Raw genomic sequence first — 6,000 nt, forward strand, 5'->3', positions numbered from 1 at the left:
AAACTTGTTTGAGGTTTATAGGGTTGAGTCCATATACCCATTAAAATAACCTATTGACCTTTACTTTTAATTGGTGCATGTACTGAGTTCACAGGTCACAAAATGGAGCAAAATCACAAAGGAACCACATTATGCAAAGTCATTTTCCACAGAAAAATACACCCCATTAGGCTAATCCCTATAATTCTGCACAAATTCAGTATTTAAGCCTAATACATAATCCCCTGTAATGTGTGAGAAAGGTAAATTTAAAGTAAATGTATTCATGCCGGTCTAGTAAATAATAATAGCTCAGTGGGATCTCAATATACTAAGAAGGTAGGTGGAAAACCTTTGATAGTATTATAGTCGTTCTCCCAAATAGATAAAATGCAAACATAACAATCATTATTAATCTATAAAATATTAGTATAGCCAGTATGAAATGGCCACTATTTATAAACAACTATAATTCAACAATTATTTTGTTTCATTTTTATTACACTGACATGGGAAATTATAATTTATGTTTTTTGGTGGAACTTTTTAAAATTAATGATATAATTTCCTTACCACTGTGTGTGCCCAAACCAACAATAGAAAGGTCAAGTGGGAATAATGGTTTATAATGTGACACCTTGTCAATTCAACTACCTTGTTTTTTGTAGGCTTTGAACAACTGTCTTATTACTTATATTAGATTTTAGTTTCTTGATCCTTCCATTTTAGAGGGAAATTACTATTAATGTTCAAGACAATGTTAGGATAAAAGAAAAACATTTTAAAAGCCTTCATTGTTGATTTCCCTAAGAAAAATGCATGTATATGTTTATATATATATATATATATATATATAAATTTATTACATATGTGTGTGTGTATATATATATATGTGTGTGTATATATATATATATATATATATATATATATATATATATATATATGTACTTCTTTTAAATTTTGTATGAATCTTTCATGAGAGGAAAAGCAACTACTCTCCTAAACATTAATTAAATGGCAAAACTTGAAATACCTTATAATAGTAAAATTTTTGAAATTATATTTTCCAACTGGTAAATAAGACCTGACTAAGAAAAAGGGCTCCAAATGAAACTAAAATAATTAAACATAAATGAATATATTTGCTGTTATTTAAATTTTAAAAATATACTTACCATTACTGCAACTCTCTGACATTATTAATTTTTTTTCTCCAATGATATTGCCAGAAGACTGGTTCTATGGTGGGCAAGGAGAGTGTGGAAATTTGGAAAAAGTCACCGTTTTAGAATATGCACTTTCTCCAATTCAAATGAATGTAACTGTCAACTATTTGCTTACTGTTTTCTGAGTTGCAGATTTAAAAAATTTTAAAGATGTTAACTGTGTCTAGACCCTTGAGGGCATCATTCATTATTTGTGAAAAGCAAGTTTTATCTCTTATAAAGATTCAAAAAAACAAAAATCCATCCCTGTGGCTGGCCAATTTGCATTGCTTGGATAAATAGTATCCTTGCCATGATTCAACAATATGTAACTTTCCCCAAATATTTTTTATTTGTCTGTTCTAATAGTCACAGCAATAAAGAGAATGACAAAGCCCCAGGACCTAATAGCATAATGTGAAGATAATCAACAAAATGAGGAATAAGATACTGCTTGAAGATGAATGATTAGAAACACACTGGAATTTCAAGGCTGCCACTGTCATTATCAATGAGATATCTGTTTACAGTAAGCCTAATGGTATCTGAGGAAATGCAAGTGGATAAGCAGGAGAACAAATAATAGGAAAGAAAATTGCTGGGCATAAGGAAAACAAAACAAAACAAAACAAAACAAAACACCTTTCTATGAAGAAGGCTCTGTGTGTTACTGATAATGACCATATTTGTTTTCCCACAATGTGATCCACATATAAAAAGTAAGTTAAAGGATAATGAATTATAAACAAAATTAAAAAAAAATATTTTCTTCTACTTATACTGCCAGTAGCCTTTCTTGAGTCGAGAGTGGTATTTGTGCTTAAGATTCAAATAAATTGCAACACAGATAAATTGTGAGAAAAAAACATATACTTGGGAAATAACGTTTTGAAATGCTGAATTTCTCAAAATATGCCACTAAATGCTGCATCAGTAAGGGGCGAGGAAAGGAAACTGAAACCACTCTTGGAATTCAAGCAGGGAGAAATTCACTAATTAAGGCTTCCATCAGAGCAGCTGGAGGACCTAGAATGGGAGAAGTTTTCCCTGGATGACTGCTTCAAAGATCAGTAGTATGATGTGCAGGCCAGAAGGCCACAACTGCTGCTGTCTTTGCTTTCACAGAGACCTACTAGCCCTCATGCCACAGAGCTGGGGTCTTGGCACTGCCATATAAGGTGCTGCCTTCTTCTGAATTTCAAAAGCTTGTACTAAGCTGCTATACAGAAGAGAATGTGAGTGGGGTAAAAGGAGAGTGGAATAGAGAAGCAGATGTAGACCCCATGTTAAGTCTCAATTGCTCACTCACTACTCCAAAATTAAAAATAATCTGAATCTACAAGACTTAAAAACAATTACTCTAATTAAAACCTGACCTGAACTCATTATAAGACTAGTGCATTTTTTTCCCTACCTTTCTTTATTTTCTTCCTCACACTTCCGCCCACCTCCCTATATCCATTCTTCCTTTCTTTCTCTCTTTCTTTCTTTCTATAGTATTTGGGATTAAACCTAGGGGTGCTTGACCACTGAGCCATATCCCCAGACCTTTTTAATTTTTATTTGAAATAGGGTCTTGCTAAGTTGCTTATGAACTTGCTATATTGCTGAGGCTGGCCTCAAACTTTCAATTCTACTGCTTTAGTCTCCTGAGTATCATTTGATCTTTTTGATCTTATTAAATGTGAGTATTTATATAATTTTCTGCATAAGTGTCAATCAATTTGAACAAAAGTTGACCTGACCCTGTGAGAGATGTCAAACATCAGATCATCATCAGGTTCATGCAAACTAGACATCTTACCCAATATCATCTTATTCAATCTCAATCTTTATAAATAACTTCCATGATAAATGCAATGCAAGGCAAAGAAGAATCAGAGTTGTCTAGCACCTCCGTTATAACTGTTACTTCCTTTTTGGACACATTAGGATAGTTTTTGGACCTAAATTATAAAATTTGTCTCCTTTAAAATAAGTTAAATTGTGTATGCAATGTTTTCTACGGAGCTTTACCTAATAAATATATGTATTTCAGGTATGCATACATAATTGATTCAATGCAGCAAAGTCCACCCTGCATAGATGAGAATTCCAACACTCACAAAATACCATTAGTTTGCTGCCAAAAAGCTTGGTAAAGAGTATGCTTGCAAGAAGATTTGACATTTTTCAGAACTGGTGATTTCACCTGGGACCCCAAATAAAGGGAGGGAATGAATTGAAGATCAGTTGCCTCTCCATTTTCCTCCAAGGTATATCCACCATAGTATCTTTCTAAAATTTGAACCATTTCAAATTCTAGAAAACCTCAGGCTCCAAGAGAATTGCACAAACAAGTTTAGATCTATCTTAACTATAGAACATTGCCTTACTTTTGATGACTATAAGCTTTCTTCTAAACAAATTTTATTTTCCAGATGACAATTCTCTTCTATTTAATTATTCTTTTGTAGAAAAAAAGATCCCCTTATGATCTCAAAAGGTGAGGCATAAAGTTGCATAAATCATTGTATTGCATCTCTGTATCTGTCCTCCAAGAAATTGTGTTGCTAACAGATTATTTCTAGGTTGGGATAAGTTAGCAGTGCTCAGACTGGGAAGTGAATGTAGCAAGCACTGAGATTCCACAAGCTACACAACACATTACAAAGTCTACAGTGGCATTATTAAAATAATGGTGAATAGATTGATAACCCGAAATGTTTAATAAAAATTTCCACTTGAACATATGCCAATCATACTAAATCAGGGTATCTTAACAGTACTAGAAATTTGTATTTTTATTACATTCCATGGGTGATACTGATACACAACTTAATGAGTGTTAAAGATGTACAAACTTACCAAATGCAAATTATATTTGTTTCAAATAGGGAGCATAATAAATTCTGTATGTTAACTTATTTAATTTCATTTTGAACTTGGATTTTGTTAAACACAAAAGTAAACCAAAATCTAAGCAATATTTTTAGCACCTTAGCAAATGTTTGCCCCTTTAGATTTGGGAGTATGGAGGATGGATTCAAAACTAGTTCTATTTGGCAGTTCAGTTTTATGCTTTTGAGTAATATTATAAAAATAAGAAAACTAAATAAAATATTTGGTTTACTTTTCATAAACTGTTAGAGTCTGTAAACAAGTCAGGATGGTGCCTGGCATTTTGCCAGAGAAATATTAGAGTCTGTAAAAAAGTCTGGATGGCGCCTGGCAAAATGCCAGAGGGAGTGGTTTGTGAAGTAACAAAAGTGAGCCATTAAGTGTGGAGATTCCTTATTGGTTGACTGCTGTATCTAGTTTATGCTAATTAAGATAAGCTGTGTGGAATGTATATATACCGCTCCTGTCCTACAATAAATGGCTCCCACTCCTGCTGTATCAATGTACACAAGTTGATCATCACCCCCCGGTTATTTTGTTGCAGCCGGACTGCGGCAATAAACCACGTATTTTATATCCATTTTCATAAAGCAAATAATGTATCACTAACAGAAATATTTAATTAAATCATATGAGGGAATTATAAGTGTTAAAATATTTGGGGCATTTAATTGGTTTTGTGATTGTAACTTCTTAAGGCTAATAGTCAATATTCCATGATTTTAAAGTGCACTTATATAATCATGTATATATTATATTATATTATATTATCATTCTTTTTTACAAGCAATTGATTTGATGTTGGGTAGATTAGTTAGTTGGTTGTTTGGTTAATGGATGGGTAATCCTAGGTAGGGTTGATAGAGCATAGACAGATTCAAGTGGTGGGAACAGGAGGTTAAGGGATACACTGGTTGTGGATAATGAGTTCTGCATTTCCTTAAATTTTGAAGTTTGAATATTAGAGAAGTGCCCAAGGCAAGCATATAAAACACATTTTATTCAAAAAATAGTAACAGACTACTCTCAGGAGGGAGAAGGGAGCCATAGCTCTTATCCTGGTATCCCAAGAAGTGAGAGAGTCCTGCCCCTTTTATACATTTTAGACTTTCTTTGTTCTCCTGCTCTTTTCCCTCTTATCTCTATTCTTTCTTTGAAGGAGAGAGATGCCCAGGTGGAATGGCCAAAAGGTGAGAAGCAGGTGGGCTGGAAGGGCCAAGGTGGAATGATTAAGGGAGAAAGCAAGCTCTGGAGAGGCAGCCCATGGGGCATTAATTTGCAGCTCCCTATATGTTAAGGAGGTGCTTCATTAACAACTTTATGGGAGGGGCAGTATAGGCAAATAATCTTGATAATCAAAGTGCTGTGGAGGCATTCCAATTTTCTAGGGGTGGTCTCCAACTTCCCAGACTCAAACTGGCTTCCATTTTCTCAATCCAACCAGATTACATATCTACACTGACTACCTACCTTTGATTTTAGCTTCAATAACTCTATAAACTTGGCCCATTGCGTTGACCCTCACAAGCTTTCATTTTTAAAGAGCATTTTACCTGTAGCTATTCCTACCTTAAGTGGACAGAACGTGTTACATTCCTCAGTAAACTATTATCTATTTATAGGAGAAATACAAACCTGAAATTTCAGAATACTGATGATAAGAAAAAAAAAATTACCTTCAAGAGGGGACTTTTGTGGCCTTTCACAGACCAGGAACTCAGGGAGAAAAGAAAAAAGAATTCCTTAATTTTCTGTAAGACCAGGTTCCAATTAGAATTGGTCAGCTAATGTGACCTAGAGTTGTCATGGCAACGAGGACTTATGCCTGATGTAATTCTGCTGTCAATCAAAAGTCAAGAGGTAGACCTCAGCGGAACTCTGTGGAAACTTCCCTGGGACCCCAGTGAAACTTGAAGATAGTTGAGGAACACTCTCC

The 6,000-nt window shown here is 34.1% G+C and overlaps 1 pseudogene; it reads right to left on the reverse strand.

Annotated features, from left to right (window-relative positions):
• LOC143410776 (roundabout homolog 2-like) overlaps window positions 1-5,574 on the reverse strand; it is a 140,145-nt pseudogene extending 134,571 nt beyond the window's left edge.
• Window positions 5,575-6,000: the final 426 nt, after the last annotated feature.

This window comes from Callospermophilus lateralis, chromosome 11 (genome assembly GCF_048772815.1).
Source record: "Callospermophilus lateralis isolate mCalLat2 chromosome 11, mCalLat2.hap1, whole genome shotgun sequence".
Lineage (NCBI taxonomy): Eukaryota > Metazoa > Chordata > Mammalia > Rodentia > Sciuridae > Callospermophilus > Callospermophilus lateralis.